The sequence below is a fragment of the Pinus tabuliformis genome, chromosome 1_1 (assembly GCF_031772625.1).
Source record: "Pinus tabuliformis cultivar Carrire ecotype Pingquan chromosome 1_1, CPIR1, whole genome shotgun sequence".
NCBI lineage: Eukaryota > Viridiplantae > Streptophyta > Pinopsida > Pinales > Pinaceae > Pinus > Pinus tabuliformis.
The window spans coordinates 944,710,663-944,724,387 of record NC_142297.1 but is presented as its reverse complement, the minus strand read 5'-3'; the positions used below and the strand labels follow the sequence as shown (position 1 = coordinate 944,724,387).

The 13,725-nt window shown below is 33.2% G+C and overlaps 1 pseudogene; it reads left to right on the top strand.

The window, feature by feature from the left end:
• LOC149217600 (pathogen-related protein-like) overlaps positions 1-13,725 on the top strand; it is a 56,649-nt pseudogene that overhangs the window by 42,134 nt on the left and 790 nt on the right.

Below are 13,725 nucleotides of genomic sequence, written 5' to 3'. Positions count from 1 at the left end.
GGACTTCTTCTTTGGGAAATTAGTAGCATAATGACCCAACTCATGACAACGAAAGCATCTCACCTTCGCCTTGTCAACCTTCTTCCCATCATTGGAAGAACAAGATTCGAAAAGAGAAACCTTCTCCTTCCCCTTCTTCGCCTTACTCGCTAAGGCACAGTTCTCCTCATCCTGCATGGATGAAGAACTGTCTCTGGTGCGCCGTCTAATCTCCTCCTGCATCAAATCTGACCATAGTCGTTCCCAATTTGGCAGTTTCTCCCTTCCATTCACCGAGTCCTGGTAGCTATGCCAACTCTTAGGAAGGTCAAGGAGTGCTAGACTCACCATCCTCATCCGACAGTCACCCCACACTTCCCAGCTCATCCCGGCATTGGGTGAACTTCGTGAGATATTGGGGCATACTGTCTCCATTCTCACACTTAATGTTTCTGAGTTTTATCTCTTGCTTTGGAATTAAATTCGAATTCCACCAGCACAAAACTCAACCGCTTCCGATCTAGAATTCGTGAGAACACAATATTTCTCGTACAGAGATTGACTGTATGGGCATTCACCGAATATCTCACCTTCCAAAGGAAGGATGAATCCAGAGACTACCTGGCCCGATTACAGACTCTGCCTAAAAAAATAGAATGTAAACACTTCTTGAATAGTAGATCTGATGATCAATCCTCGCTTGATATCCTGTAAAAATCTCTTCTACAATTCAAGCAGCTCCGATACCATGTAGAAACTTTTTCTACAATTATCTAGCTCTCATACCATGTAGAAATTTTGAATAATTTAACACATATTCAAAAGAGATTATCCTGATCATGTACTATTGCGGAAAACATACACAATACATAAGCTCCTCTACGTTGATCATCAATATAGTAGCATCAATAACAATAAAACAACAAGAGCATTCACACATTAACACAGTATGTATCCCGGGGAAAGCATCTCGCTAAAAACCCCAACTATCTGTATATTAATGATTGAGTCATGTAACATTACACAGCATAATACTTCTCACAAGTATCTCCACCTCTGTTACACACAATACAGCTCAGATCTGATCTCCAAATCTCTTCCACTGCTTGCCTGCCTCCACTGCTCAATACCTGCTCAAGAACTGATGAGAATAGCTTCCCAAACTCGTTTTTCACCTGCAAAATAGTCACTCACTCTTTGTGGACGTGAGAAAAGGCTAAAATGTGGGCCAAATACGTGAGCAAACTCATTGGCATACTCAATCCCTTGATTGTGCAAGATCTGATGCACAACTATAGTCACAACTGATAGCAATCTGATTCTCTACCACTTGTCCCTGTCGAATTGAACATGCACTGACATGCAACTGAGTTAACTGATGTATTCTTTAGTTGTATTATGAGTTAATAATTAGTTTAACAACTCATCATTAGTCTATCTGCAGTTAGACTAACTACAACTAGTTTAACTAAGTCAAACTAAACACAACTCCATCAACTGTACCTCCAGTCCACTAAACTCAACTCACTTTGAGTTCTAACTGAAGTCATGCATGCAACAACTCAATTGACTCATAAGAAAAGCATATTTCCTTCTGACAGCTGCATGTGCCACCTCTGTAGCTCAAACTGAAGTGCTCCAAGAGAATAAGATCAAGTTTATAGTCCAAATATTATTGTGAGATAATAATATTTGAGTTTTCTATTTTTTACAGCCAGTCTAAAAATAGACTTTGATCACTCACACTGTGATCACTCACACTTTCATCAAAAATAGAAGTCCATCTATTTTTCCCAACTTGATCAATCATCCATAAACATAGACATGATCCATATGTCTAAAAATAGACATAGTCTAAAAATAGACTTGCGCCAAAAATAGCCTGCGGGCCCACTTAGTGAAGGCGACTCTTTTCACTAAGCTCCATCATCTTGTTGTATTCTCAACAAGCATTTCTTGTTGCACACTTTTCAACAGGGAGCCCAATGGACAGAAAGAGAACATTAGGAGGGGTCTTCAGTATCGGGTCGATAACAGTTTCTTGGTACAGCAGGAAGCAGAGATCCATGGCACTCAGTTTAGGAGAGGCCGAGTATATGGAATCAAGTTTGGCTGCATGCGAGGCTATATGGATGAGGAAGATTTTGGTCGGTTTGTTCGGTTCATACATGGATCCTACTGTGATTTACTGTGATAACCAGAGTTGCATTAAACTCTCGGCTAATCTTGTATTTCATGATAGATCTAAGCACATTGACATCAGGTACCATCATATCAGAGATTGTGTGCAGCGAAGAATCATGTTACTTTCATACATTCCAATGGAGGATCATGATGCTGATACCTTGACGAAGGCACTCACCAGGATCAATTCGAATACCACCGAGGCAGGATAGGGGTTGTTGATAATCCATATCTTGTTGGGAGGGAGTGTTGAGAAGGCAACAAGATGATAGAGCTTAGTGGAAAGAAGTCACCTTCACTAAGTGGGCCTGCAAGGTATTTTTGGTGCAAAGTCTATTTTTAGACATATGGATCATGTCCTATGAGTTGCAGTATGTTATTTGTGGATGATTGGTCATGTTGGTAAAAATAGATGGACTTCTATTTTTAGACATATGGGCAGGTTTCTTTTTTTAGACTGCCAAGCTAAAAATAGAACAATCGAATATTATTGTCTCATAATAATATTTGGACTATAAACTTTATCTTATCCTCTTGGAGCACTTCAGTTTGAGCTACATATGTGGCACATGCAGCTGTCAGAAGGAAATACGCTTTCTTTGTGGGTAATTTGAGCTATTGCATGTAGGACTTCAGTTAGAACTCAAGCAGTTGAGTTTGGTGGAGTTGGATGTGGAGTTGATGGAATTGTATTCAGTTTGACTTGGTTAAACTAGTTGTAATTAGTCTAACTGCAAATAGACTAGTGATGAGTTGTGTGAATTAATTATTAAACTAATTAACTAATTATTAACTCATAAAGCAACTAAATAATACATCAGTTAACTCAATTGCATGTCAGTGCATGTACAGTTCAGTGGAGACAGGTGTTAGAGGTTGAGATTGCTATCAGTTGTGACTATGGTTGTGCATGAGATCTTGCACAATCAATGGATTGAGTATGCCCATGAGGATTGCGTAGTATATGCCCAGTGAAATTGCCTGTGCTCACGTGATTTTCACCAAGCATTGTGCAATAGAGGCAGGCAAAGCAGCAGAGGAGATTTGAACCTGTGACTTGTTCGGATCTGAGCTAGTTTTGTGTGTAACAGGTGGAGATAGTACTGAGTACTTGAGAGGAGTATTGTACTATGTATTGTTACATGTTCTCAATCATTAATATACAGATAGTGTGGGGTTTTCAGCTGTAATCTTTCCCCGGGTTACATATTGTGTTAATGTGTGCATGCGATTGATGTTTCATGTTTTTTCATGCTGCTAAATTGATGATCAACATAGAGGAGGTTATGTATTATGCATGTATTCCGTAATAGTGTATAATTGGGATAATATCTGTGAATAAGTGTCATATTATTCAAAATTTCTACAAACCCGAGGGTTTCGTAAAACTTGTGAAGCATACATGCACTATATATGCTAGAAATTAACTGCCAATTTAGATCAATCTGACTATGAAACCAAATAATGACAAACCAAATTCACCTATTCTAATACAACAATCAATTCAAAAGAAATTATAGTACAATGTGTGGAATTGAAATCTTAATCTATCACACTTGCATGAATTGAAATCTTGATCTACCACACTTGCGGGAATTGAAAAGCACACCACTCTTTCAGAAATGAAATTGCATGAAATGAAATCTACTCTAAGGGATCATGTGTGCATTATCAAATCAAGATCCTATGAGATGAATAGTCAAAACCACATGATATGAAATGAAAACAAAAACAATCATTCTTAACCTCTAGATATGAAAGCAAATAAAAACAATCACTCTTAAACTCTCACACGGGAAATTACATGAAAGCAATAAATCTTAATCTATGAAAACAATAAATCTTAATCTATGAAAAATAATAAATCTCGCACATTATAGGTGGCCAATCCAAAAGCATGAGGGATGGAATTTTGAGAGGCTCCAAATACAAGCATAACCAAATCGAAGTGATCATCATTCATGAGCATGGTGCCAAATCCAAATTCTATATTCAAAACATGAGCATTTCCTCAACTTTACACATGCCTTTGAAAGGAGGAGGCTCTCCTATCTATACAAAAACATAAGAAGCTACCTCATTAATGGAGGTCCATTATTCTCTCCCTAGATTCCTAGAAAATCTCATAGAGTTACAACTTAAATAGGTAATGAGGAGACACATATCCTCTTTGACCTTTATCCAAATCTTCTTTGAAGAGAATTCGAATTTGAGCATTGGAGGCCACATAAGGGTGCCTTGAAAGCTTCCAAATGACCTACACATGTCATGAAACTCAAGTCACTATTAAGTATTAGCAAGTATATGCCATTTTTCTAAGTTTTAACCATTTAATTCACTTATAATACTAAAAATCATTAACTTTTGGAAAACCCAAATGAAACCCATATAATTATGAAAATGGAGGCTAATGAAAGGTTATATGTTCATGGCGCTGCAACATGTGAGTGAAATGGTGGAGGTAAAGGTGAAAGTGGATGATATTTTGAATACATTTTGGAGACTCTACAAAAATATTGAAGTATACAAAATGATCATACTCACTTCCAATAAAGTTCTGGCTCACCATGAAGGAGTCAAACTTCTTGTACCATTACCTAGGAGACTGCCTCAAGCCATACAATGATTTCATGAGCTTGCAAACTAATCTTTTGTTGCGACCTTGTACAAAACTTTCTGGTTGTTCCATATATATCTCTTTATCCAAATCACCATGTAGAAAAGTTGTTTTAACATCTAATTGTTATAACTCAAGGTCAAGTAATGCAGTTAGTGCCAACACAATATGAATAGAAACATGTTTTACGACTGGGGAAAAAATCTCATGAAAGTCAATACCTTCAACCTAAGAAGACCCTTTTGCAACCAACCTCACCTTATACCTCTCGCTACTATCATTAGCATTTCACTTCAACTTGAAGATCCATTTGCATCCAACAACACTTCTCCCTTAAGGAAGTTCTACAAGATCCCAAGTTTTGTTCTTGGCTAAGGAATCCATTTCTTCTTCCATAGCCTCTTTCCATTTTCCGCTATCTGCATCATCCACTACTTCCTGATAACAAGAAGGTTCCCTATCTTCATCAATCAATGCAAAAGATGAAGCGGAATATTCATACCTTTTGGGTGTTTTTCTTTCTCTTGTAGACCTTCTTAGAGTGACTGGTTGCTGGACTGGTTCTGAAACTTCAATAATTTCCTTTGCATCTTCTTAACCTTTTCCTTCAGAAGTCTCTCCTTCCTTTCACCTTTCTAAAAAAGGTCTGGCCTCCAACTGAATTTTTTGATTTGGTGATACATGTTCCTATTGAATTTTTTCAACATCCGATTTTAGAAGAGAAGATTCATCAAATCTTACATCTCTACTAATGACTATCTTCTGTGAAGAAGGATCCCACAACCTGTATCCTTTTATCGCATAGTCATACCCAGCAAAGACATAACATTTTGATTTTGGATCTAATTTTGAGCGCTCATTTTTAGGAATAAGAGCATAGGCATCACAGCCAAAAATACTTAAATGTGAATAATCACAAGACTGACCTCACCAAACTTCTTCAGGACTTTTACAATTAATGACTACTGAAGGTGATCTGTTAACTAAATAACAAGCAGTAGATACTGCCTCTTCCCACAACTCCTTTTGCAGGTTAGCATTATTGGTAATGCTTCTAGACCTTTCAATAAGAGTAAGATTCATATGTCAACAATGTCATTTTGCTGAAGAGTATAAATAATAGTTTTATGTCTAAAAGTTTCTTCATCCTTGCAATATTGTTCAAATTCTAGAAAGGTAAATTCACTGCCATTGTCAGTTCCTAGACATTTAATTAATGTGTCTGTTTTCATTTCCACCATTGCTTTAAATTGTTTAAAAACATTAAATACATAAGCTTTCCTTTTCAACATATAGACCCAACATATGTAAGGGTTTTGGGAGTAGAAAACACAATGGGAGAACGAAGGCCCAACCATCAATGTCCTTTTCTCATCAGGGACTCTCGCCCCCTGCAACCCATGTAACTGCTTAATCATCATAATAATTACCCTTATATTCCTATATAGTGACCATGCTCTCAACTCTAACAATAACAATTAATATAACATTGGAATTTATCCATGTAACATAACATGTTCTGCAATCAGTAGTGATCTCCGCCAATTGCCCCGTTGACTATTAATTATGAATCATCTACCGCCGACTAGGGAACAATGATTGGTTCCATTGTGATTAATATTCTGACACCTCCCCTAAATCACGACCTACATGTTAACTTTCATATTGGTCTAAGTCTCAGCTAGAATTACAAAAATGACTCAAATTTTTCATTTTGACTTTCTTTGCTACAATATAATGATGCAATTTTTTCTTGAATTTGTTGCTCCAAACTTCTTTCTTCTTCTTCTTACTTGATATCATGAACACTGGATATTGCTCATTGTTACCACTAAGATGATGTCAATTCATTGCAACACCTTTTTCAACATGTTTACTTCCATCACTGAGATTTTTTAGAAATTTTTCAATTCACATTACAACTCATTTTTTGTTGCTTCTTCCTCACTGCTACTAATACCTACACACCGGTAAACATCACTGGCTCTTTAAACATTATTATTTATATTTATCATTCTTAAATTTTTGAAAATTAATAAAAGATAAACTAAATCTTTTCTATTTCTTGAATTATTCTAAGAAGTCTGGTACTAAGAATATAAATAACAAAAAAAAATACACTTTATATTGTTTTTATGATGAGCATTTCGATTTCGATTTCTATATTTAACATGATATATTTTATAACTATCTTTATTATTTATTGGAAATACTAATTTATTTCATACATCTTGATGTTTCATTACGATTGATTTATAACTTCAATATAGAGTCTTCCAAGATCCATGAAAGCACTTTTCACAAAAATAAATAATCTATATGAAGAAATGGTCTTTAGGATATACTTATACACGTATACCATGCTACTTAGCAAAAGAAATACATAAAATGGTTAAGGAACCTTGCATCAATATGAGAAGTTTTCAAATATAGCTAGCAACTACTCTCCATTACACTCTTAATAATAAGTTGAACTTTATGAAATCTAACATTTTTTGAAAAAATAATTAATGGAATATTAAACTCTCTATAAATATTTATAAATATAACGATTTTGAATCTTCATTTAATCTTAAGAAAATATTTCATTAAAGGTTCTAATAGTGAAATAGTTAATACGCATTGCTACTTACTTAGTAGAGCATTAACTTTGAATATCTGTAATTATATGCAACATTTAGGCTCTTCTTTACTAAAAAATGTGATAAATTAAAGTGGCCAAAGAAATATGAAATCACTTTCTATAATTACCAATTTTACCAATTACTTTTCTAGATTCTTCTAAACAATATTTCTTTTTTTGTTTTTTTAGATTTGGATGATATTTAGGTTTGGAAAATATTTTCTCTTTAGTTTAATGACATTTGAAACTAAACAATAACAAAATATTTTTAAAATAATGTAATTTTATATTATTTGACCATATTAAGATGGCATTTCAAATAAAATATACTTAGAAGCTAGAGCTTCTATTTGCAAAATGTTAACTTGTATTTTAATAGAAAAATGTTAGCTTGTATTAATGTCCTTACTACAAAATGCCAATTTGTACTAGTGTGCTTAATGCTTCTCCTTGCTTTGGCAAATGTGCTCTTGCATCAAAAAGAAAAGTGAAGGCCAAAATCACCCTGAGACGCGGAAAGTAAGTAAAAGAAATAGTATCACACCTTTTAATAAATTTTCACATTGAGGGGTGTATATATGTTTTTACTATGTAGTCTTTTTTGTTTTCATGTTTTAAAACGTAGATTTAGAATAATGCATGTGCATTTTTAATTTTATTTATATGGATATTTACTTTTCATAATGTGCTCTTGCATCATAAAGAAAATTGAAGGCCAAAATCACTGGGAAAGTAAAAGAAATAGTATCACGCCTTTTAATAAATTTTCAGATTGAGGAGTGTATATATGTTTTTACTATGTAGTTTTTTTTTGTTTTTATATTTTAAAACATAGATTTAGAATAATTCATGTGCATTTTTTATTTTAGTTTGGTTTTTATATTTTAAAACATAGATTTAGAATAATTCATGTGGATTTTTTATTTTAGTTATATGGATATTTACTTTTCATAATAAAATAAGAAACGTTGTATAACCAGAAATGTGCGTTGAATTCTAAAGAGAAATGAACCTTTATCATCTACGTGATTGATTTATATTAGATTACTATGTAATATATATATATATATATAGATATTTTATGATTTTGAAGTAGAAAAAAATTAGAGGAATCAATTTATATAGTAAGTTTAATGGTAGGTTTTAGTAGGGGAAATTAGCATTAAAACTTTTTAGAGTTATTTTAGGGGATTAAATGATATTTTTAAAGGTAAAAATTTTCTTCACTTGTTTAAGGATATTTTGATTTTTATTTACATTAAGATACTTTTCCAATGGTACTATAATCATGTCAATTGGAACTCATATGCAAAAATTTTTATTTTTACAAGTTGACTTTACATGTTGACTACCAAGTTATGAGAGGATTCTCTACCATCACCATTACTCATACATATGGAAATAAGCATGTGTTCAATATGATTCCATAAGTTCCAAAACCATAACTCTAGTTGAAGGTGGAAGAGTTCAAAACTTTAGCCCTAGGTTGTTATTGGACATTGTTACATATTGACACATTAGGAGGAAAAGAAGTTCTATTATATATTATTGTATTTGTTCGACAATTATGTGGGAAGTTTGATATAGGTGGACATTGGTGGCCACCCTCCTATTCCACTTGGACCCCCACTATTGTTTCTTTTCAATTTCCTTAATTGTAGCACAACTTACTATTTTTGGCAGTTTTTCGGGTCCTAAACTTCTAAAGCCCTTTTGAGGGACTAAAAGACATTTTTAGGGAAAACGTAGAGATTGAAAAAGTCCCAAACCAATTTCTCGGATTTTTTCGGCTTTCTCTTCAAGTTATTGAAAGTGAGGTATTATGATAGCCAAACAAAGATCATAAAAAAAGTTACAGCCTCAGGAAGTTGATGTACCAATTTACCCAAACGGGGCCCATAGTTTTGGCCCTTCATCTCCTAGCGTTAGGTTTTTGGATGCTTAGGGTTTTCCATTGTTTCTCAATAATAAATAGGCCTTTGAGCCTCATTATAACATAGTTCATAGGCATGTAGCCACCACATCTCTTCTCATAGATAAGCTACCATCATCCAAACTAGTTTTATTTACATTTTGTTTGTAAGCATATTTCAGTCTTTGATATTAATGAAATTAAGTGTTATTTCTGTTGCATCTTTGTATTTTTGGTTATATCAGAATTTTTTTGCGTTCCTGTTTAAGTTCGGATCAAATTTCGAGAGTATGATATAGGATGAGAATATTTTGTAGTAGCCTTACAAGAAAAAATCTCAGATAACTCCACAAAAGGTATCTCTTTCTAAAGCGATGAAACTAGAGTGGCCTCAATTTCTCGCCAGGTTTTCATTACATATTTCTTAGGATAAAAGTTGTGTTTATTCACGAATGTGTTTTCTAATTATTCTTTTACTCTATTTTCCACATCTATTCTATTTTATACATTAAGCATAAAACAATAATTAAAGAATGTCAAATCTAAAGGAAATTAACCTTCATAGTAAATATTTTAGTATTTTATTTATAGAATATCCATCTTATTTTACACATCCTATTATGATATGGATTGGATCAATTATTATATTTCAAATTAAGTTATATTATTTTCTTGTATTTAATGATCATAGCTTTTATTAGAAGCATTTTTTAACATGCCTAAGCTTGAACATAAATATTTAATAATGGTTAGTTATTATCAAGATTAGAGAAGCCCATAAGAGAATGAAAAATATCATACTCATGTAGAATGATCTTTTTTAATATTATAATCAAAATTGTCCCAATATAATCTATTTATACCAAAAATTTCTATAACTTATTAATATAAATCATATGAACGATTTAATGGAAAAGTTAACCTTACTTAGCCATTAGATAGAAGTGATATAATTCTAGCACACCTTTAATATTCATGAACATTGAAATTACCTATTTATATGACCTTATCACTAAATATTTGAACTCATCAAGAACCTTTAAATATTCCATATAATATTTTTAGGCGATGTATCAAAATATTTCCTAAAGAAAATGAATCAATAAAGGATATTGATATCACTATTTCAACTTTTCCCTATAATGATCATATGAATCATTAAATTAGCTTGCATATTTTTTTCTATTTTTTATTATTCCCTGCTCCTTTTGGCTACGGACTGTAGTAATTGATTTTCAACGATGTATTAGTCTCCACACATATCAAAATTATTCAAGAAATCTTAATCCAAAGTTTCATAAGTCATATAATTCATTAAGATTATCATGATAATTTTAACCAAAGTGTGTGGTTTGAGGTTTTATTTGGCCTCTTTTCAAGGCACTGACCAAGATTAGCTTATATTATTTCAGTTTAAAAGTAGTATATACAATACATTATCAAACTTTATCATCTAGTTTTTTTCCCGGTGAAATAATGCCAACATTACTTCACTCACAATAAATGTTTAACTCCATGGATTTTCCATTCTTTCCATTATTATCACATTTGGTGACATCTGGGCTTACATATGGGCTTTATAATCGTTGGTCACTTCATAGCTTGACACCACCTTGTCACAGGTAGTCTATCTATGTTCTCTTCTCTATGTGCTTGATTCTCTCTATCTTGTTGGTTTGCATTTTGTCGCATGTTCACAGGGGAGTGGAGAGCTTCCTGCAATGATATGGGCATGCACTATTTTTTCTTATGGCATGGCTTTATTATTGACACAACCCTACAAGTGATAAACATATACAAATGATTATGAACAGTGCTTCATGTTATTATGCAAAATATGCAAAGCCTCTAGCCTGTTAAATAAATCATGAATTGTGACCCAATATAGAAATTGATTTTTTTGGGGCTTAATGGTTTCCAACTATGAATACAACATTGCTACTTTCATATCTAGTCCATTCACCATGAAATTTCTCCATAGCCATAAAAAATTCTTTCCATAAAAGCATTTTTCATTTTCAATTTGAAAAATCTACAATCCAATATAATGAAATTTCAGTTGTTTTCATTTCATGGATGTACATATTAGAAGGATTTTTCATATATATCGATAGTGCACCTCATGCATGTTTTTTGTAGTATTATACTGAACAAGGTAATCAGACATTTAGTAAAGAAATATTATGGAAAAGTAAATGATTGTTCTAGAAGCTTTCGCTTCCAAATTGGAAAATTATTCTCTAATTTTATTGAATGGCTTAGTTGGTTTGAAGATTACTCATTTTCCTTCTACATTCCTATTTGCATAGAAGGATTTATTTGGTGGATACCTTTCCTTTTCTGAGAAGGATATGTATGGTGGATATCTTCTTCTAAACAATAATGCTATGTTCTATATGTTTTAAATTTGAAGTAGAACATGATTTAAGAATTGTGTCATTGAACAATAGTGAGGGGTGATTGTTTTGAACATGGATATTTTGAGTTTAATTTCAGATGGGGCGTGCTTCACATATTTTATAGTGTTTTTGGGATGCCTCTCCCTAAAAGGTTGTTAAACAAGTTGAATTGGATCCTTATCTTCTGCATATGTATCGAAATACTGAGAAGCATACAACATGGAGGCATGGAGTTCCACCCTCTTATGATCAGGTCAACAAGTTGTTTGAAGAAGGCCGAACTAAGGTTTGTTTTTGTATTTTCAATCTAAATTTGTTGTCTTCTACCATTTAGTTCCTGAGTTTGATAAGATTTTACAAATGAATTAAGAAATTAGATCCATATGTTCAAGTATGGCCAAAAGGATACCTGAAATAAACTACTGAGAAGTTTGTGAAAACTTAGGAGATGGAGTTGTCTCATAAGACAAACATACAAGACTTCAAATCAATTGACCCTAGAAGCTTTTGTATTAGAGTTAATGGTAATATTTCATGTATATCAAGTCAAGTAACTATTATATAAAACTCACTTTTCCAAGTGTGTAGTTGGAAGAGACAAAGTAATTATAGAGGCCAATGCCTTTTCCTCTTAATTGTGAATTTGCAGGAAGGCCTACGTTATTAGGAAAAGAGACCCTCAATATGGGAAGATACAATGCACTCCTTTAGATATCTTTACTAGAGGAACTTCAATACTATATAACTTCCATTGAAACATTTGAGTCCTCTCATGATATATTTCTAACTACGTTTCATAGAGGTTTTTCTTAGGAAGTCGTTCAAGTTTATATATGGCCCTTGCTTGTAAATTTCATGTTCAGGCACTAGAGCATCATGGAAGGGCCTTTTAAAGGCCATAAACCAACAGGAAAAACTATGCAATTCATTGGAATTTCTATTGTTAAGGTCAACACACTGCACTGCACCTTATCTTCAACCTTAAATGTCTAATCAATTTTTAAGAAGTATTATAGAATCCTACAACTCACATAGTTGTGCAGTGTTAAAGCCCATTTTAATGTGTTGTAATGTTTTAAGATATTGTTGATGTCTAGAGCCTATACTTCATGATTGAAAACTGAAATTTCAGACTGATACAAAATCCAAGAGTTAGACACTATACAAGGCTACGAATAAGAAATTAAAACATACCTTCTACAATACATCTATAGATAGCAATTAATTCATAAAAATGAAAGATACTATAATAGATGCATAAAGGGGAAAACACACCATCATAGCCATAGACAAAGAAAATTGAAAGGGTGCTTGAAACTAGGTCCTTTCCATTAATCTTATGCATGCTTACCATATTTTCTAGATGAAAAATATTAGAGGGGATGCCATCAATCACATGTGGTATTTCTAGTCTGAATACATCAGCCCTAGTTATGGGGCATTGACCCTGGTTCATAAAGCCAAAGACTGTGATTAAGTTGTACAAAGTGACAACAAAATGAGGAGGGAAAGTGAGACAAGAGACACTTGTAGTCCATGCAAGTGTTTTTTCATGTTGTAATATTATTACACTTGAATAATTCAAGAGTTTTGATCAATTTTTAATTCCACTAACACGTTAAAATTAATTTTCCTACCATGTGTCTATATTAAGAACATGTATGGCTACATTTCTAGAGAGGTTTTTTAACCATAATATGGAGAAACATACTACCTTTGTGGGTACAAACTGGCCCCAGAAAAAACACTTAGGATTCAGTCACAGATTAGAATTAGACTATTTGTTTTTGTCACTTGGACTACCAAATTTGACTTCCTGTATGAATAAGCTTAGTTTTGGTAGCAACAGTCCCAGTGAGAGTCTCCAAGGGTGACCAACATAGCTAATGAAGTATGAGGGAAGACTCAACAAAAAGGTTGAGGGAGATATAGATGCAACCCATTCCATCCATAGTTTAGTATTCAAATATATCATACTAATGCGCCCCATATTAAGTAAGATTATTGCAAT